The sequence below is a fragment of the Balearica regulorum genome, chromosome 14 (assembly GCF_011004875.1).
Source record: "Balearica regulorum gibbericeps isolate bBalReg1 chromosome 14, bBalReg1.pri, whole genome shotgun sequence".
NCBI lineage: Eukaryota > Metazoa > Chordata > Aves > Gruiformes > Gruidae > Balearica > Balearica regulorum.
This window is the reverse complement of record NC_046197.1, coordinates 5765628-5787871: the sequence shown is the minus strand read 5'-3', so window position 1 is coordinate 5787871 and position 22244 is coordinate 5765628. Positions and strand designations below refer to the sequence as shown.

General features: G+C 38.3%; 1 protein-coding gene across 6 annotated transcripts in view; it reads left to right on the top strand.

Moving 5' to 3' along the window:
• Positions 1 to 22244, top strand: part of TENM2 (teneurin transmembrane protein 2) — a 619020-nt gene that overhangs the window by 182436 nt on the left and 414340 nt on the right. The gene's annotated exons all lie outside the window — the stretch shown is intronic.

The following is a 22244-nucleotide window of genomic DNA, read 5'->3' as shown; positions in this document are numbered from 1 at the left end:
GAAATACGGAAAAACTAGTTAAATTTAATAAGAGAATCAGTGTGGATACTCTGTGTGTGTGAGCAGGTCCTGTGATCCATAACATGATGCTCTGTAATGGCATGCCTTACGGCTCTCATATGTAATGATGATGGCGTACCTTTCTGGGGTTTTATGTAGATATGAAAATATGTGCTGTGAAAGTAATAAGAGGATGAGTCTTATTCTGACAGTTCATAAGTCCCTTTAAGAATACCTAATACGCGTGTGGAAGAGGAGAAGCTAATTAAAACCATAGTTTCTATGTGTTGTCCTTCATTTCCCTTGAAACATTTATCCTATTTTGTCATAATTAAAACATGAGTTAAATGCTCTGCGTTCTTGAAAATCAAGCAAGCAAAGCATGCAGATTTGTTTTTCACCATGTACATTGTCTGACCAACTGTCATCAACGTGTTTAAACTGTGCTTCATGTTGGGTTGAATTGGAGATTATATTCATACATAACAGTGAGATCAGTTAAGCCAAATTCTGATCTCAGATTTTCTTCAGACTTTCAATAATTCTGTTGATTTAGTGCAGAAAACTCAGAGAAAAAATGGTCAATTTATCTTAGACCACATGCGGATATTGTAGAATCATCCAAAGCCATATAGAGAAGATATTTAACAAAATGATAATAAAAACAAAACAAAAAAGACCTCCTTTTTTTGAAGATAAAGTGAGCTATGAATTATTCTTATACACATGATATTTTAAATACCTGCCTATTCAGCTTTATGTGACTCACTTAACTGTTCTGTTCCAGCTTTGAATATCAATAATGACATGTTTCCTGACATCTGGGTTAAGGTGGAACTATTGTATCTGGCAGTTAACCTCTTTTTTGTCAGCATGCCGTGCTGATAATTTTGTATATATGGTAGAGTCATTAAGGTATTCTTTGTCCTCTGGCAGACTGAAAACGTAGGTTTCCCATTCATTATGAAGATATTTTTTATTTTCTACACAAATATGTATGCTAGAATGCTTCTAAACTGTATCCCAAGACGTCCAATGGAGGCAATGCTGATGCAGAAAGCATGCTCCCTTTCTCACAAGTCATTTAATTGTTGCAAACTTTGTTACTAAATACAACAATAACTACTTATTTAGCAGATGCCATCATGCAAAATTCACCACAGTGACAGTGTTCATGAGAAAGGAATGCTGTAAGTACACTGTAAGGTATTTCATAAATATATAAAATACTTGTGTCACTTTATACTTGTTTTTCAACATATTTCACTTCTTTACAGCTTGAATATTAAATTAGTGAGATTTAAAGTGCGTTCTCCCATAGCTTGTGGCATCTTGTAGGTTATTGGGTTTAAAGTAATTATGCTTCATCACAGATTTATGTTCCAGTCAGAGATTCAAACACTATTGAGCTCTACGGTATATGAAGGACTGCAAATTTTCAAAAGAGGAGAGTTTTTGAAGGTGTCTGTGTGTTAAGTTAAATTTTTGAATTAATAGGAACATCAAAGATACGGCATCTGGGTCAAAGAAGGACCTCAGCAGAACTGCTGTTTGAAGCCTTTCATTCTTGACCTCCAGGACTGTAATAAACTTTTAAATAATTTTCAAGGGCACTTCAGATACTCTGTCAATTAAACTGCCATGCAAGCCCTTTTGCTGTTGGCCTGTAGCCATTATTTAATACAGTCATTAAAATTTAGTTTGAGGAGATATTGTATGGCACATGAAGTTTTTTCATCAGATAGCTTTCCCTACAAAAAAAGCAAAAATAAAGGGAGGTAGAATTTTTTTTTTTTTTTTTTTTTTTTAAAAAGTGATTGTTTAGAGGAGCATTTTGAGAGAATATACCTCTCAGTTACACTGGGCTTTTGTATTGAGGTGATTAACCTGCATGGGTCAGAAGGGATGAAAGCATGCAATGAGCGTAGGAGGACATGTAATAGTGAAACAAACCCCAAATTAAAAAAACTAATAGTGAATTATTTTGCCATTCTGGAAATCTTCATGTAGAGCATGCAACATAAACACAATCTAAGATAGGCCTGCCTAAGACGCAGTTGTTTTGAGATATATTTTAAATATTATAAAACAGAATATTGTGATGAAACCAGAATTCGCTCTTCTGAAAGAAAAAAAATTTGAAGTGATGTATGCAGTAGCAAAGGGTAGAAGGAAGCATTGTCTTATAGGGTGCTGCTGCAAGAAATGATAATGACCAAAGAAGAGGAAGAGGACTTAAGTCCTGTTCCTTATTTTGTGACTGTTGTGGTATCGGGGACATTTTTTAGTCTTTTTATTTTTTTTTTTTCCCCCTTGTCTGAACTGAAAGATGGCAGTAATAGCAGTGATATCTGCTAACCACAAGAATGCTTTGAGCTGTAAGACGGTTGTGTGTAAATTTGTTCAGTGTCCTTCAATGGAGTGCACTATGTGTCTACACAATATTGTTGTTATTGGACATAGCTACAGGGTTCAAACGCCATTTGCCAACGGGGGCTGATGGGCTGGGTCCACTCATAAGCCTGTAGTTGTTCTCTGTGATATTGTAACTAAGTCTTCAGTTCACCTTTGTCAGTTGTTAAGATTACTTCATCTCAGTTCAAACATTGATGACACTATCCAAATAAAGAGGTGGGGACATTTGATAACATACCAGTAATGTTACCTGGGCTCCACTTTCAGCAGAAATTGAGTTTTAATGAGGCTCCATGTTGCTTGGTCAGATAGCTCGATCTAGACAGAAACAGAGGTGGTATGGTCACAAAGAGAGTGAGTAGCATCATGTGACACATAGCTGAGATACGTATTTCAGCAGCTGTTTGGTTGCTCTTCTTCTTGTCTTCCTGGAGAGGAAAAAAACTCAAACAAAACTAACAAACAAAACCCCCACAACACTGGCTTTGTCTTACTTTCAAAATTTAGTCTAGACTTCTGACCACAATTCACAGCATGTATGAAGACAAGTGTTACAAGCTTGTACTCTGCCTTAGGATCTTGATACAGTTCTTCACTTGAACTAAATGTGTTTATGAAGGACACAGTTCCTAAATGTTAAAATTAAAATCAATAAAGCTATTTCCATGGTTCTGAAATAGGAACAGCTGATATCCCATTCATTTGGGAACAGAAATTTTAGTTCCTTTCTGGCTTTAGCAGAGCTTTAGGGAGCTATGGAACCCTGAACCCCATTGCACTGATCTCCTTAGGAGGGCTGCAAAGGTTAGGCCCCATGTTTTATTCCCTGTACCTTAAACTTAAATTTGTTGGGCAGGATAGCAGAGGATATACAGACAAGATATTAAGATTTGTGTCATATTGTTGTGCCTCCCTTATTCTCTCTCCGATACACAGAGACTCAGGTACTTAGATCCTACTTTCTGGAATAAGTTTTACCTTCTTCAGTCTTGCTACGCTACAGAAAATCTGCTTTGTGCTGGGTACTCCAGAATGATTTTTTTGTTTGTTTGCTGTCCAGTCAGTCAATTGGTTGATTTTCAAAGAAGTGAGGGTATGAAGAAGTGTCACTTTGTCCCTATTTATATATTTCTTACTGCAGGCATTAATATATTGCTTTGTTTAATCTAGTTCACAATAGTCTGTCTCTCCATGAAGTTATCTTTCCTTAAGCGGTTAGGCTCTGCAATCTGCTGCTCATTGCATCTTGAAAAGCATGATATAAATTCAAGTCAGGGACATTGTACTCTAGTTAAGGGACTGAGAGGATCGTAAAGAAAAATGAGAGGTATAGCAAATGCGTTTCCAATCTCTGTAGTACATATAATAGAAGGTTTTATTCTACAATTGTCAGAGAGGATCTCATTAGAGTTTAGACTTTCCTATTCCTGAAAAAGTTCTCATGTTGCGTACTTTAAAGCAAAGAGTTCACAGAGTTAAGATTTTAGGGCACAGGCTCCCTTCTAATACAGGGAACTGTGATCACAATGGACTGAAAAGTTCATAAGGTATTTTGAAGACAGTAGTAATATGTACAATTTGCTTTATTCAGAAGCTTCTTCATGATGCAAGTGCACCTGCAGAGCTGCAGAAGGAAAAAAAATTTCCATTCTGTTGTCATCCGCTGACCTCCAAAGGGAGCTGAGTAAAAATAATGGACTAGATCAGCTTTTACTGGTTTTGTTGGTGGTGGTTGTTGGGTTTTTTTAAATAAGAAACCTATCCAGGACAGGCTGAGGAACTTAGGAGCACAAAAATGTCGATTTGAGTAAGCCAGTTGCAGGGCGTTTTAACCATTGGTGGGTGAGGTGTCCAGAAGTGCCTGTTAACAACTGCCGAAACTCACGTGCTCTGTGTCAGAGCCCCTCTCCAGCTGCTGCTGGGAAACTGCGCTCATCTCTGTACCTGCAGCCTTGGAGAAGGCTTCCACAGCCTTCCCGTGGTTTTGCAAACTTGCACCCTGTGTATGTGCTGAGAGTATTAATAAAGGTGGTGTTACATATCTGAGAAAACCAGGGAAAACTACTAGAGAAACCTGAAACATCTGTGTTTGAATCTCATGTTCTAAGCCTGACAACTGGAATAAATACATTGTCCCTTAAAATCTATCTCCCTACAGTGTTTCAAAGAGAAACAGATGTCCCCAAACAGTATGATTTGAGTCGTTAAAATAACACCTTGAAATGTAAGTAAGTTAATAAATAGGTACATAAAACAAGAAAGGGAAATGATGTGGGAGTTTCTGGTTCAAGCTCAAGTAGGCTTCTAACTTTGGAAATTGTGTTCTTCAATTTTTATTGCCATAGTCTACTGGGTTTTTGCTTTCCTTTTCTGTTCCCTGTCTTTTCTGTTGACCTGCTGAAATGGTTTATTCATAATATTTTTTCTTTTTTTTTTTTTAAAAGACCAAAGTTTCATTTTTTAAAAACTTTACATTTTTAATATTCAGAATTATTAAAGCTCTCTGTCCCAAACCAGACTCACCTTTCCCAGGCGGGTGCACGTGTGTTTTAGAGGGAAGATGCTTTTTGCTGGTGCCGCTGTCTGAGAAGGGCACTGTTCCAGGTTGCTGACGAGCAGCTTGGGCACCGGCATGGCCCACAGCTTCCTGTGCAGCGTGGGCAGCACCGCCAGCACATCGCCCACTCAGGACGTCTTCACCTGAGCTTCTTGTCCAGGTGATGGCCCCGTGAGAGGTAGAAATGGAAAGGAAGATAGAGGCTGGTTGCATTCCGGCAAAGGAAGTGCACACGTGGTCTCTCTCGCTCTGTCTTTCCCTTAATACATTAGATTTTTCGGGGAGGGGGGGAATTTCCCACTAGCTTTTTTTCTTTTCTCCACCTGGATATTAGAGGTACTGGGCTCAGGGCCTACGGAGAGATTCACGAATGGGTTGAGACCCCTGCTTTTTCTATTTCCTGCAAACTGCGTTCTAAATTTATCATTTGGAATTGGTTCAGATCATAACACAGCAAAATATTACTGAGCAAGCTGAGTAGCTGAGCCTTTTCCTTTAGTTTGGCTGTTCTTCCAAAAAAACCTTTAAAATGTCCTTTTTCTCCTAATCGTAAGCATCCTTTTATCAGTATGATGTTTATTTTTATAAGCTGAAAAATAAAAATAAAACCATACTTTTCTGATCTGCACGCAGAATGAAACATTCTGAAATTGTTCTTTCAGATCTTGCACATATTCCTGTTGAACTCATTAAACCTTTGCAGCAGATTAAAATTAAGAAAACCAAACCCAAAAACTTGAAATTGGTCAGATGTGGAGAGGCCCGGCTACTGGAGAAATTAGCTTGAGCCTGACACAGTGAACGCTTACCATATGTTTGATTTTAAGGAACATTTTGATAGTTTCCTTTATTTTAATTCACAGATGGGTATCATATATAGCCAGTGTGAGAATAATCTTTGAAAAATCTGTTGCTTTTTTAAAATCAAATTTCTGAATTTAAAATATACTGACAACACATTAGACAGAATCCTGGAAGCTGTTCCTGGTAGATTAGGTCGTCTTATTTTAATACGGAGAGTATTTTTAAAATTCCTAATCCAGTGTAGCTTGGGGTAATTATTAAATGCTTCTTAGGCTTATAGTGATATATCTGATTATTTACTTAGAGATCTCTTAGCTAGTCCTCCTAACTGCAGAATGGTTATCTATGAAGCCATTATTTCATTGATTTCTGAAATTCTAAAAGACAATTTTTCACTTTTTTTACTCGTATGTTTTAATTACAATTTCATGCCATAATACCTTTAAAACAACAGCAAAATACTGCCTTTTGGAGGAATGAGCTAATCTTGGTTTATTGTCATAGCTACTGAGGTGAGTTTTCCTAAATATGCAAAATGATAAGAAATATTACAAGATTAACTTATACTAGAAAGCAAATAATTGCTTCTGCCTTCCAGATGACATGAAAAGTGGAGATTTCAGCTGGACCAGGTTCTACTGTCCATTTCTAATAAATGTGACAGGATATGTGGCTTGGTTTTGTCATGGGTGAGACCGATGGTTGTGTAATTGGGGTAGCTCTGCTGAGAGTTTTCCCCATGTAAAATATCTGCCTATATATCATTTGCATATAAAGATGGAGGATATAAAGCACTTCCTTACTCCACATGTCCTAATACTGCAAGTTAGTCTTGAGTAAATATATGCTTTTAGCTAAAGAAATGAAGTCTCAGAATGTTACTGTAAACATTGTATTGGTCAGCAAAACTCATTGCTATTGGAAATTACTTCTGTTGGTAATTACTAAATACAGAGAGAAGAGCCTGGACTGGAACCAAGATTGACATTTGGACTTAATAATATAATGAGGCTTTAATAAGCCAGTAATAGGCAGCCTCACAAAATGAAATGAGCAAAGATTACAAACACATAGATCAGTTCCTTGGATCTTAAATACATAAATTGTATTAATCTGTATTGATAAAAATTAATTGCTTATTTTATATGGTCCGGATGTAATTATAGATCAAGATAACATTTCTTAATAAGGCAACAAAGCCTTTCAAATTTCAAACCTTATGAGCTATGCAACCATGACTTTAGGAGACCTGGAGCACAAGTTCTATTTGCTTCTTCATTCTGGCTTTTTATCTTGTGCGGTGCCCATGCCCTTTCTGCCTTCACTCCGTTTGTTCTGAACTGCTGTCATTATATTTAGGCCTGAGTTTAAAAGTCTCTGCATCGGAGGTTTATGTTACGGTGACGTGATGGCCATATCAAGCCTCCAGAAACGCTTATTTTCAAATTTAAGTTTAGTAAACAGAGCATAGGAACAGTCCAATTGACTTTACTGCAACCCGTGTATAAATACGTTCAGGTTTATGGTTGGAAATTTGCTCTGCAGACTCAAGTTTATGGCAGTCCCGTTGAAGACAGATATACTGGAATCCTCCCGCACAGCAAATCACTGTGACAGGGTCTTAAATAAGCAGAAATAAGGAAAATAAGTATGTGAAACTTTTGTTATCATGTACCAATTCTTACCTATTAATTTCTGAAAGTCATCTGTCAGGTTTTTTTAATGTTATTTTATCATACCATTTTTAGTGTGAAGGAGTACAGTGTGAGCTTTTAATTATGATTTTTTAATAACGCTTGATTTTTTCTGGCCGAGCATCAAGTCTTCCAATTCAGGTCTTGTGGGCTCTGTAAGTTTTGATTTATCTGGATGACCACCGATGGGATTGCAGATAGGCTTATTGTGTTAGCATAACTCTTGAAAAACTGAAGAGGTCTTTTTTAAAAAAATAAAAGTGCAAGATTTAGGTATTAATTTATACCAAACAGGTCTAAACAAAACAATAAACAGATGCCGTACATGGATTACTGAAGATCCTTTTTCCTCTCCGTTGCTCAGCTTCAATTTTCTGTGAAGTCACTGTTACGCTTCTTTTCCGATTGCCATAGTATTTTAAGCTTTCTGCCAAAATAGGTGCTAAAGATCTTTTGTAGAACAGGATGTGAAAGAAAAACAACACCGAGATGTGCACTAAAGAAGAAAAAAGATCATAGCCAATACTTATCCTTTAGTGATCGTGAAAAAAAACCCTTTTTTGTGCACATTAACCTCGATACACACAGTGTGCGCACTGTATGTGAGCTGTTACTGTGAGGTAATATTTTTTCATAAGGCTCTGTCTGGGGTTTATGGCAATATGTATTTTACGTGTAACACTCTTGAGTTAGTGTGTTTCCTACCTGTATAAAATCTATATCGGAAAAACAGGAAGGATATATTATATTAAAAAAAATTAAAAATCCCAGTTAATTTAATTTGGATTGCAGCATGTTAGTCCAAAATTAATGTAAAAAGTGCATCTTCATAGTCACACTTTTATTGGACAGTCCTATTAAGCCATCTTCACTCTGAAACAGTAAAGGTGCTTAACAAGGAAAAAACAAGGAACATGACCAATATTTTTTTAAATTTGAAGAATTAATGTAACTTGTTTTTTTCTAAAACCTTGTCAAGCCTCTCTGACCTCATCAAATAAATGGAGACACACGTCCTGGGGAAAAGAAAAGCTTATGAAAAAAGAAGTGATGTGGCATATGAATTTTACTAGTGAAAGAAGAACAATTATAAATCACTGGTTTCAGAGAGGCTTTTTGCTGTTTTTTACTTGCCTATATATGCAGCTGGTTTTTGTCAATGTTGTAACTAGCAACCCCTAGCATGTTAAAGCTGACTTGGTGAATTGGAGGTAAAAGCAACGATCAACCTAATGGTAAGACAGACATATTTTAATGATGCTGGGAATATATAAAAACTGAATATATTTTTCGCTGTGGTCACAAATGCATCTCATGTTGCTGTTTTCCTTGCTTTGTTTTGTTTTTGTTGAAAACTCTGCATTGTTTCTTCTCATTAACGTAAGATAACTGGAATAAGTTTCGTATCACCATTCACCGTTCCCACTTGACTTGACATTTTCGTAGTTCAGCTGAGCCTCTAATAACTTTTCTGAGATCTACTCGCTCTAATGATGTCCGTTCAATAAATGAGATTTGAGCACTGCTGCCATGGTAAAGAGTATAGTTGTACCTAATTACAAAAAAAAAAAAAAGCTGCCATGAGAATGAATATTTAGCGTTTTACGCAAAAAAATACCATCAAAAATACAATTTTTGATAACAAGTACAGTTGCCTTGGTAGAATTTTTTTTTTTTTCCTTTGGAACTTGACTGTTTTGCTGCACATCCCTATTTGCCCCTTTGTCTTAAAGAGATAGTGATCCAGAAAATTTGCTAATGCGATAACTCAGTTTCCTGTTGAAATTACTGTCGTCTTCCAGAGCATAAGAAAATGGTGTCAGGAGTTATTTTGAGGTTTAGTCTGGCGTAGCTTATGAAGAGAACCGCAGAGCATTGAAGAAAGTATGATGAGACAGGCTCACGTGCTGCAAGGTTCACCTGTGGGGTCCACGGCTAATGGCACGTGCCAGCTCAAAGGGTGTCCGGAGCAAAAGAGAAAAGGGGAAGGAGGCAGAAGAAAAGGCAAACTTCCCAGTGGTGAGCTGGGCGGAGGGAAGGCAGGGTGTCCCAGAGGAGTGCCTTCTCCAGTGGTCCCCCTCCATGGACCTGTCCCACAGGGACTGTATCATTCTCGTCAGGACCTGCTCAGGCCACCCTGAGCATTCCTGCTTGAGATGCCCTTATTAGTTGCGGTGCATGATGTGACCGGGACGGGTGTCGCACACCCTCTGGCTCTAAGCTTTCTGCAGGCATGTTATTGGGTCATGCTTATCGCCTACTTAAATGACTATTATCTGTCTGGTCTTGTTTTCCTCTAAAGCACGGAGAAGCTACAAAACAAGGGGTAGGAAAAAGGGGAGGAAAGAAGCAGTGATTTTTATGCCATGAGGAACCCAACATAACAATATCAGGCTTTGGAGCTGCAAGGCCGTGAGAATAACAGGCAGGAACGTCGGCATGGCAGCAGGAACACCAGCATCCTGCCCCGCCGCTGAGGTTGAGCTCACGGGGCAGCTCCAGAATTGCAGAAGGGGGGCCCTTAGCATCGCAAAGGTTAAGGCCCATCGGGCCCTGTCAAAAAAGGGACCAAAAGTTAGAATACCCGTGACAGACAAACTATTCTGAAGGAAAATATAGTAGTCCTGCAGAATTATTTTTATTATTTTTTAGTAATTTTTATACTCCTGTTTCAATCCTTTTCCATACTTTACGAAATGATGGCTTGAGGAGAGACAGCAAAAGATATTTTTACTGTACAACTAAATGTGGGAAGAATCTAAATGGCGAAGAATACTCCTGGAGAGAAAATGAGAGAGTAGATGCTCCATCTGTGAGGATTTTTGTTTGCCACAGCACACTCTCGGGCCTTTTCATTTCTGATGTTCTGTGTTTGTAAACTGGTAACTTTTTGCAAATCATTCAGTTGAAGCCAAGAACCCTTTAGCCAATATTTGTTGCCAAACACCGAGAGGTGACGGTGAGCATGTTGGTAACCTTTAATGGATCCTGGAAAAGCATAAGCTGAGTGTACACTGAATGGCAAAGACACTGTGTAATATACTCAGCGTATGGAGAGAAAGCGTGAAAGGATGCACTCCAAGCATCTGAGCTACAGGACACCTACAGCGATGGCATTTTCTAGTCCCTATGTTATTGTTGCAATGAGAGTTAAATGCAGAAAGCTGTTACTCGGAGGGGCGGACAAAACTCAGCTCTCAGACCAGCAATGCCCCCTTGCCCCCTCTGCCCTGTTAGCCAGCCCGAGGCAAACAGACTGAGGTTGCATGAGCACTGCTGTAGCGGTACCTGGACACTTCCTCAATCCAGCAGCGTCACTATGCCCTGTCTGAAGTTTTCCTCTGATGTAAAATGGTACATATATATATAGCAGGAGCCCCAGCAGTTGCAGGAAGGTGTTCTCCAAACAAACAATATGTGCATGGTGACTTTTATAGCTCTGTTTTCTTTTCAGCCTCTGAGAACACTGAATTAATTACATATTGAGGAGACAGAAGTCCTCCTATCCCTGCAGTCATAGATACATTCTGTAAACACTGATTTTCTTCAGACCACAAGATAAAAGAAAACAGAGTTCTGTAACAATTGGGAAAAAAAAAACCAACCCCAAGAACACTGAAGACCATATTCCCTTTCTGACACATGGCCATATTAGCGAACAATAAGTTGATGGTAGCTGGGTCTAGGTCTTCTCCATACATTTGGCTCCCTGTGGAGATTTTGCCTCAGAAAGGCTCAGTTTACACCCTAGAGGAAGATCATATGTGTAATGACATGAGTAAACAAACTAGGTGTTACCTCAGCAGAACCAATGCCAAAAATAGGCCGTTTTAAATGGGAACTCCCAACCTGAGCAAGAGCACCAGCGTGTGGAGAAGCCAGCGTGGAAGTGTGCCGCAAATTTTATGTTCCGCTTGGCGTGGAAACTTTATCGGTTCTGGGGGCTGAGGGACACGGGGAGGACCTTCAGACGACAGTGTCCGTGTATGGAAATAACCAGCGTAGGTGAACCCAAGCACCTTACCCCTTCTATCTAAAATAGCACTCTGTGCATTTTAGTGTAATTAATTAATTTGGGCTTGAACACTGTGTTTGAATAGAATTGGGATACCACTTGGCACCTCACTGTGTGAGCATCTCTAAAGGTATGGCAATATTAAGACAGACCTAAGCTTGAAATGGGAAGTAGTATTTCTTTGCAAAGAGAAAGACAGAGTCAGAGATAATTTATGTGTTTGTTTAATAGAAAGAACAAAGCATTTTTAACAGTCAGTGAATTATTATCTTGTTTAGAGCACAACTGTTTTTTACATCCTCTGGCTGGGCATGGCAGCAGCTTCTCCCACCAATATTTATATGTTAATAAAATAGTGAAATAATAAAACAAAGCCAGGAGTGCATTTTTAACTTATATTGCTCACATTAGATCCTGCTTACAGACAGTTAATGTCTTTTTCCCTCTCCAGCTTTATACATTGAAAAATAGTTATAACAATAATAAGAAAGCTTCCTTAAAATTGTTTTCAGTAAGTTATGTTCACCTTTTAAAAAATAGTGTATAATTTGTTAATCTGTTTTCCCTGCTAAAACCGGTTGTCTTATTCAACAATAAATTGAATACAAAGCTTTCCCCAGGCAGAGAGACAGAATACAACCCTGGAAAGTCTGGCAGCTTAATTGACATTTGGTGGTAGCCTTAGGCAGAAGTTAATTTCTACCCTGTTTATATATACACATATACTTTTCATAAAGCATGCAGGCAGTACTGCAGATAAATTAAGACTAATTCCTATTGTAGTTCCCAGGTATACACTTGTTGAAATGACATGAAGCCATTTCATTTTATGAGTGAAGGAGTTCCTCACAATTAAACAAACCTGTCAGCCTTGTAGGAACAGTATGTTTCCAGGCAGTTGTATGAGGTTTTCGGAGCGTTATTTTTATTCAATTGCCATCCAGTGAATACAGCAATCTCGAGAAGTAAAACTAAGGGTTTCAGACCTTATTCCCAGAAGATGTCCCGCCTACCTGAACGCTGCTATTCATGACTAATAGTTACCAGACAGGCTGTTAGGGCAAATGTAAACTTTATTCATAAAAGCAGTGCTACGTATGCCTAACGCACGGTTCAAGTAAGCGCCAGGCAAGCCTCCTTAATAATGCATAATCCACGGTCAGGTGGCAATAGAAATATCAGGCCATTAAAAGGTAATTGGAAGATTTAGTTAAATTATTTGATTTAAATTACATTTTTACTTGTGATCTATTTCCTTTGTCTATATAAATTGAAGTCCATGAAGGAAGTCCAAGCTCCAGTGGTAAAACTTCTGTCTTTGCAAACGAATGGCTTTGCTCAACACCAGCTGTGGAGTTGGTCCCTTTCTCTTACTGTACCGGTCCGTAATATAGATCGTGATGAAAGTTCTGGCTCTGTAAGGCTAATCCATTAGAGCTGTTTGATTATACCTATCAGTGCTATAGGCAGAGAAAATATTTATGAAACTAATGATCTAAAGTGGAATATTTGAAACAGATGTATACGATTATAAAAACAGTACCAGTCACCGTGGTAAGGAAAAGGCTGTAAATCAAAGCTCAGGGAGTTTTTTCTGCAGTCAGTGAGACTCTGTATGCTTCTGAGTATGGGAACAATGGGAAGGAAAAAAACCCAAATATATTTTTTCAAGTACTTTAATGTACATACCATTGAATATCACATTCCTAAGTGACAAGCAAGCAATTGCTTTGAATTGCCCTAGTTCTTAAAGTCAACTTAGTTTTTCTTTGATTTCACAATACATACTGTCTTGTTTTGAAAAAATTCTATATGTGAGAAAACTGTTTTGATGATACAAATCAACAGCTACAATAAAAATCTTTAATAAAGTCATCATGGGGTTTGGGGTTTTTTGAACTATTCAGGAATGACAAAAGGCAGGTATTCCAGGAACTCGATAGGAGCATTACTTTTACCTAGACGCAGGTCATGGAGCTGCAAATCTGCTTGATGATCAGAGACTTCATAGCAGCAGCTAATTTCTAGTGACTTGCTCATAGGTAGAGTCCCAGGAAATCGGGATGTGCTTAAAGCATCCATGGCAACAGTTGGGGTTTGAGAGTCTCCTGCTGAAGCCAGTGGGACCAGGTGTCGTTCCACATGCAGCGTCAGGGTCTCTGGTACGAAGTGTCAACAGTAAATCACTAAAAGTTCTCCTTTAGTTCCTCCTTTGTATAACACACATACTCTGCCATCGTAGTATTTATCAGCATACCTTTGACCAGTCTTGTTCAAAGATGTAAAAGAAAACTGTTCTCAAAAGGTGGCATATAATAAAAAGAGAAGTTGGGCAGTTACACCTGTTGTGCTATCAGCTGTGTTACTGTATTTAGCCCTTTTCTATGTACGAATGTGTAGAGCAGGGTGGCACAAATAGGTTACTCTGCTGAGTTGATGTTGTCAGTGGATTTTAGTTGCTCGTCACTGATGCTGTTCATCAAGGAAATGTGCCCGCTGCGCGTGTGATAGCATGCTAGAGATACGGAGAACTACCCATAGCAAAGCACCTGCAGGTAATCTGCAAAACCCTTCTATGTTCTGATGCTGGAGTGAAGTTCATGGATAATTTATCACCTACTTGTCTCTTGAATAAATTACACATAGAAATGAAGACAGAAAAACTATAACAAGTGTTGCTTTTGGCTCTGGCAAGTAGGCATGCGAGACTCTTATCAAATATCTCACAGACTGTTCTATTTAGCAGTTCATGATTGTGAACAAGTGATTCATTCTTGGAGCTATTGTTTTTGCAGAACAAACATTAAATATTCTTTGACTTCCATGACATCTGAGAAATTATGTATTATATTTGACATATCAAAACAAACTCTGATTTATATAAAAAAAAAAATCAGAATTTAGTTTCAGTGAAACTTTAGCTGTGGTTAAAAATTTCACAGTTGTTTTGCTTTCAGGTACCGTCATTTGCAACTTTCCGTTGTATCTTTAATATAAAGATGTTACGTTATGTTGTGAATATAATACTCGTTTCCTAAGGTGTTTTTTCACAGTTTGCCCACTTTCTTCTCAGAGAGGTATTTTCAGGATATTTTTGTGGTCTTTTTCTTGTTTACAAGTATTATCGTAGGTTTCCTAAATGAAAATAATGGCACAGGGACCAAATGGAATGAACTTTGGAAATTGCCACGATAATAAATGCCCCATTGATTTTGTATTAAACTACACATGTACATTTTGTAGTACTGCATTAATCAATGGATTATTTTTTTTCATTTCACTTTTATAAAATCTTTTTTCTTGTATATATTCATGTGCTGTCTCTGAGAGATTTTTTACCTTCTCGGTCCCGCAGTCAGTGTGTCACCTCTGTTAAAAGGCTGCCGAGAGGCCCTGAGGCATGTTGAAATCTGCGTGTATTTGTTCTTCTGCGGGGTGAGGATGAGAAACACAAAGGGAATGCCCGAGATTCTAGAGGTAGATAGAAGATTCGATCCCTTTCTTTGCTGAAAACTTGAGGTGTTTTTCTTCAATTTGAAGATTTCAAAGAGTCTTTAAATTTCAAGGGGTTTTTTTGTCTTTCATTTTGATCGCCTTTGGGCCAGTTCAGGTGTTGGAGCTCACTGTTCAAGCGTGCTGGACTGATGCTGTTCCCCCCCGCAGCACGGCTCCCCAGTCTTGCTCCTCGCCAGCCGCGTGTGCAGTGCTGGGGACTATCATTTTAAAGCTCTCGGCAAAGTTAGTACCGCTGTTCACCTGCACATTACCCTCCCACTCACTCATTTCATTCCAAAATGTCAAAAATCATGGGGAGCTTTCAAAAAAAAACCTTAAAAATAATGGACTTTGATTCTTGCTGTGACAAATACTCAAAGTTAATGATTAGTTTCCACAAATAATTATACTGTTAATGGAGCGGAGGAAAAAAAACCCCCAAAACCAGCTTGTACAACTGAAGCGAATGACCTTATTTTTAAGAATGTTGGTGTTCCTGAAGACCCTCATGTCGTCATTTTTTTTTTTCTTTGGGGGGGGGGGGGAGGGGTGCAGATGACATACCGCAATACACAAAAACCCACCAACTATTAACCGAATTCAGTTATTTGTGGTTAAAACTTAGATTTTTAAGTGATTAAGTTTCTTTTACCTATACGCGATTTTTGTTTGCATTTTGCATTTCGCTCTCTTTGTGTTTTTCTGAGAAGACCAATTTGGGTTTTATTTCTTATTTTTAATTTCCTTTAGCTACCAGATTGATACTAGGTTTGGGTTTGCAGTGCGGCAACGGAATCTCACCTGAGATGATTCTGTGTATCAGGCAAGTCAATATCTTTTAGAAACCCCCAAAAATTCAAAGAGAGATACTACTAATTCTCTTCACTTTGATTATGCCTTTCCTTTGCCAAAAAAGGTTCTTTTACCTTTTTTTTTTTTTTTTTTTTTTGCTTGAATGATTCTGTCTGCCCAATGCCATGATGTAGAAATGTTCTGCTGATGGTTATGACCAGCCATAGGAGACACCTTCCCTTCCCACGGTTGTATCTAGATTATTCTGGCTTTTTACAACTCATCTTTTTATAGCCCTTTAAGCAGACTGTAAAGCTAGGTAAAATTAGAACTGTTTACATCAGGTTTGATGACTCATTTTTCTGTTAAATAGACAGAAATAGAAATGTCAGGATATGAATACTTTTGACAAGCAATTTCATGGAATTCATTCAAAAGTAAAAAGTGCATCTTAGTTTGAGTTTCTCATTTTCATATAGATTTTATAATATAGCTTAATTCACAAGTGGATGAGTAGATAGTACATGATCAATAATCACAATTATTCAAAGTAAATATTCTTATGAAAAAGGCGTTGCAGTGTCTTTGAGAAAATATCTTTGTCACATTTTAATCTATGCAGAAAACCTGAAATTTTAACTTTTTATCATAAATCATACTGTTACATTTTTGCATGACTTAAAAATTCCGTGCACTAATTATCTATAGTAAAAAACTTTTGTTAGTACCATCTGTATATTCAAAGTGAAATAATATCATTGCGTATTCAGTACGTCATTCTCTTATAATACATTCTGAAGTATAGTGAATGTTGTAAGAGATATTGGACCTAAATGTATACTGCTTCTTTTCAGCTTTACCAGAATTTTTGTGAAGATTCACTAATTTGCTAGTAGTAATAGTGTACTGTGTCTATTGGAATTTGGTAACAGGAATAAAATAAAAAATTTTTAAAAATGAAAAGTTTTAATAATGAAAAGGTTTCTATGCAATCTTGCTGGTGGGGGAGGAAGACTAGCAGTTTAAAAAAAAAAATCCAATTATGTGTCATTTGTATTATTGCCAATATAACTGTTACGAGTAGGATTTGAAGCTGAGCCCATGCGGTATGCTACAGTAAAATACAGCTAATGTATTTGTGTGAGAAACGTATTCAGACAGTTTAAACTGTGCTGAGGTTGATAATCATAAAGTTTCTAATAAAAGAGGGTTCAGTGTGGTAAGATTTCCTGAGCAGGAGTTAGCGTAATATTTAGAAGTAGGGATTTGTCTGCTGGGGAGTTTGTGAAACTGCTTCTACAATGGAGCTGTACTTCTCAAAATCGTAGTAATCCACAAGTGTAGAACCACCTAGGATTTTAATAAGAAGCATAATACCAGGATTAAATTTTGCTTGATTCTTCAAGCAATGGATTTTCAAAAACAAATCAAAGGTAACCACCTGGTAAAAATACTAGTTAACATAATAGCCTGTGACGGTGATCTTTAAAGCTGAATCTTGTTGTGTGGTTTTCTTTCTTTTTTTCCACGGTGATTTGAAGATCGTGAAAAGACTTATGTCTCCAAAGTTCTCCCTCCGTCATGTAAGGAGGAAGATTTCTACAGTAATGGATATGGGGTTATCAGCCCTGTCCCTTAAAATTTTCCTGCCCCAAACCCAAGTAGAGTTGTTCTCTATCTGTAAAGTGCTGTAAGAGCTTTGACTTCCCTTGGGATACAAAGCTTTAGAAAATCAAAATGTCTTGTACTAGGTGCAGCAGCTACCATAAGGTTAATGCAGGTTCAGGGTTGAGAAAGTAAGCAGGCCAGTGCTGGCAAATTCGAAACTAATAAAATGTTCCGCCTTGACCAGAGGCACCGCATGTAGAACTGTATGCTGTGTTCCTGTGCAAGGTGTTTCGCCAGTGTCAACACCTGAGATACCTGAAATATTTATGTTGCTTCCTTCTCAGTGTTACAGCATGAAAACTTTGTGATGTTTGTCTTAACTGCTGAGTCTGGTCAAGGGAGGCACAAGCAAGGTAAGTCAGTTGATTTCAGGGTTATGTTTTTTATTTGGGACTGTATGTTATTTAGACCAAGGATTATGTACACATTGCAGAGAAATGTACTGAGGCAGTTGAATCAGTTTAAGGAAAGGTATCGGTTTCACGTATGTACCATTTCTATCAGTCGTAACTGGGGATTGAAAAAGTCTAGGCAAGGAAAGACTGTAATTTTTGCACTTTTTTTTTTTCTTTTCTAAAATCCTGTTTGCTCACTTTTTCCTCCTAAATAAAGTAGGAAATCCCACTGAGAAATCCTGACTACAGAATGCTTGAGCTCAGGTAGCTCTTTAGGCAGGAGACACTAGGCTGCATACATTGACATATTTACTCGCTGGATGTAGAGAGTCATACACAAACCAGATTGAAAATACACTTCTGAGCCTCACAACTTCTGCTCAAACTCTTCATAATCTGTGAACGTTAAATCCATTTTCTCTTTAGATTCGGTTAGGATTTTCTCCTTTGTTGAAAAGATCCAGGAGAAGGTTGCCCAGAAAAGCTGGGGAGATCTGTGGCCCTTGCAGGTCCTTCAGGAGCAGCTGGAGGCCGGCGGGGGCGGCCGGCGCTCGGGTCTGCGGGGAGCTCCCTGGGCAGCAGCTCAGAGCAGCTCATCGCTGGAGGTCCCTTCCAGCTGAGTGCTTCTGCACTTCTCTTAGCTCGGTTTTGTCACTGGGAAAGCAAGAAAAAGGAGGATTAACTAATCAACGGTAAAATACATCAGAACCCAAATCAGCTGGAAACATTTCAGGCCTTTTACGTGACCGTTGCAATATGCTAACTGGTGTGCACCCAGTGAGATCTGCCCTGCTCTATCAACGTTAGCTTAAAGTCATCACTTTTCTAGGTGCTTCAGCATCATGTTGGTGAACAAAACTTTTTATCTGAAATTGGTGAGCTCTGCATTTCTGGTAATCTTTTTATGGGTGCTAGTTCTGTATTTCTTTAGTTCAGATTTTTGTTATACTTGCAGATACCTTCCTTGGTTTGTATTTTTTTTTTTCTTCTTTTTTTCTGCACCATAAGGCTTTTTGTAGCATAAATAATATTGTTTTGAAATTCTTAGTCGTGTGTCTTAATTTTACCTTTTAAAAGGCTCTTCCATCATATAAAAATAACAATGCTGGGCATTCCTGTCATCTGCAAAGACTGAGCTGAGCCGGGGAATCGTATCACTGGAGATCCTGAAGCGTCCTCTGCCTCTTTACACTCTACAAGATTTCAGAGGCAAAGAAAAGAGATTTGCATGGGACTTAACCCTGTACAATCTCTTCTAATTTAAGAGACAGCTGCATTTCCTTTACCAAGAGAAATTAAAGAAACAAATTTCAAAACAATGTGGACTAAGATCTTCTTTTACAAACAGCTGGTTGAGGTTTTTTTAGCTGTGAGTACGCCGAGCGTATTACAGCTGCTGCAACCAGCCGACGAGCTTTCCCAGTCCCTCTGGCCTGTGCGAGGCCCCACTCGGGCAGGTGGATTCTTTACCGCCCGGGAGGAGTCGGGGCAGTTTAACCACTTCACTGCCTTTGTAACTAAATGTCCGGGGGGTTTTTGCCGCTCTGGGCCGTTACGGAAGCTGATCGGTGTGGGCTGTCGTTGAGGGGCGCTGGGAGAGCTCAGCCAGTTTGCCTGGCTCTCACCTGCATTTCGCACAGTTGTTGTTCCCAGTTAATCACAGACTCTGTGACACTGACTTTGCATGCTGGATGGTGTTACTTACCTCGTCTTGGGGTGAAATGAATCCATTACAAATCGCTTAAGTGTACAGACCGTATAATTTGTTTTCTATTCTTGTTATCAGTTCAGGGAAAAAGGACTCGAGCAAAAATGTCACAGAAAATGGGCTATTGTTAATGACGTTGCTGTCTAGTTATGGGAAGTGTGGAACCTGAAAAATCACTGATGGTGGTGAATTTACTTTAATGTCTCGTGCCCAACGTCTGAAGTGATTTCTGTAAGACAGGTATGTTAGAGATGGAGCATCAGGTACAGAGCACAGATTTCTAGTATTAGTTCGTTACAGTTACCCTTTTCTGACGTGTTGTAACATGCTCACCTATCTAAGAAAGAAAGCACAAATATGGACAAGCAGAAGTGGTAATGGGAGTAAAGTGGAAGTGAAGAACATGAGTTGAGAAAGGCAAAGGATTTAGAAGACTGACAGAGAAACTAGTGGTCTGAACAGGCGCAGAACAGAGCTAGGAAATAAGGTAGGAAAGGAATGTGGTTATGAGGCTGTTCAGGGGAGGATTTATCTCACCAAAAGCAATGCTGTTTGTCAGTCTCTGTGTTTGCTAAAGCTCATTCAGTATTCATGATGATCTATGGAAATAATAGTAGAGGGAAGAGGAATAATTGGAATGTGATACTTTTCCTTTCAGCTGTTTTTATTTAAATGAATGGGAAACCCTGCCATGCGGTAGACTTCTCAGATGAGCTTCTCACGAATTACTTAGTACTCCATAACTTAGTACCGATGAAGTAATACTTTCTTTAAAAGCAATTATTTGTATGTATGAAAGTGTCAGCAGCGTGTGATGTACTATAGGCGAATTCAGTGTACTGCTAATAGAAGTTAGCATACTAAATGAGCTAGACAGAGCAGTATGCGAGCTGGTGTGACCTATTTCTGCAGTTCTGGTGGGAATTAAAACAGAGGAATAGTTGTAAGATGATCTTTGACCCCAGCATTGCTTTCATAATCAGCTCCCAAGTAGTGGAATACATAAAATACCAGCTCACAAGGAAGGAGAACAATAAACAAGATTTGTGTGTGTTACTTGTAACCGTAGTTGTCAGGCATATTTCTTCTGAGTTCATTTCTGCTTTCCATTTTCAAGAGATTAAGTTGTTGTTAATATGTCGACATCTACTGCTTTATTTATTTTACTCGAGTACTTAAGCTACGAATTTCATTTCTCCTTCATTGTCTGTGTCGTCCAGAGTGAAACCAGTATTTTATAAGAGATCTTTTTGTTGTGTAATGCATTGCTGTATGGATTTCAGGACAGATGATTGAAAAAGTATCAGCTTACCTACTGTAATATAATCTTTCATAGGTGCGAACCAAGGTAATAATGAGTTGCAAGTAAAACTAAAAATGTTGCTACTGTTCTAGTTTCTAGAAAGTGTTGATTTGAGTTGCAAAATCCTAATAAAGTATAGTACTATGGGAGGTTTACCGATTTTAAAAAAAATACAACAATCTTTTATAGGACAAAGTGGAATTGTGCAGCAGGATTGTATCTTGTTTGGGGTTTGGGTTTGGTTTTTTCCTATAATTTTGTCAGGACTGTTATTTTTTCCTTTTTCCTGTTTTAGGCTTCAGAGTAGCGAATAGTATATGTGGAGACACGTTGGCACATCTCTGACAACGTCTGCATGTTTCCTGTGCTTGATGGAGGAGAAAAATGGATTGGGGTAGAATAAATTCTTTGGGATTATTATAGGGTGAAAATAAATTTGAAAAACATTTTAAGCATCTCTTAAATTAATCAAGAACTCAAAAAAAAGCTGATGAAAATGCCTTCCAATCTCCTCATGTGATTAAATAATCCTTAATGAGAAGTAGGTCCTTCGTTAGACACTATGTCTAGCTAATTGAAGAAATCATTTTTGAATATACTCCAGAGCACATGAATGAGCGAGCATGGCCTCTACATGAAGATGTTTATTACTTATTGATATTTAAAAGTTTCTAAATTAATCTTATTTAACTGACTGTGCACAGCCAAAACAGTGTTATGGTAATTGTACTGTGTAACTTGAGGGGTTTATTTTGCTTCAGTGTAAAATTTGAAAGTTCAATGTATTTCTTGAATTTTTTTCCTGCAGTTCATTGTTGCTGTGATTAATTCACCATGGCTACTTAGATATGCAGAATCTAAATACTACACAAGATTGATTTTTCTTTTTTGTTTGTTTTCTGAATATGAAGCTTGTCTTAAAACCACAGTATGAAAAATCATATGCATCCTGCAGGAGAAAATATTTATTTAACCTGCCAGTGAGAAGCAGTGAGTAGAGGCTACAATACAGCACAGGATTGTAGAAATACTGAAGTTAAACAAATTTGGGACATTCACCCTCCGAACCGCAATCTCTGGTTAAAATCAAGATTTTATTTTTCTTCCATGTCCATGCTTTTGATCAGAAGGAATGGCCTTTGGGTTTCCTTTCCCTCTTGATTCTTTTAACTGAATTCCCCTTCCTTATTTCTTCCCACAAGTGTGTGGGACCCCCACTGAAGTATGGGGTTGGGTGTGCTATGGTCATTTCTGCGGTTGGTCGGCTGTGGTTCCACCAATAACCAAAACCCTCTGGCTGTGGGGGGAGATGATGACTGGGCCAGCAAATCCTAAGCAAGTCACAAAACGGAGAAAAGTGTTTGAACACGAGTGTGCACTCTCTTTGCTGGACTGTTT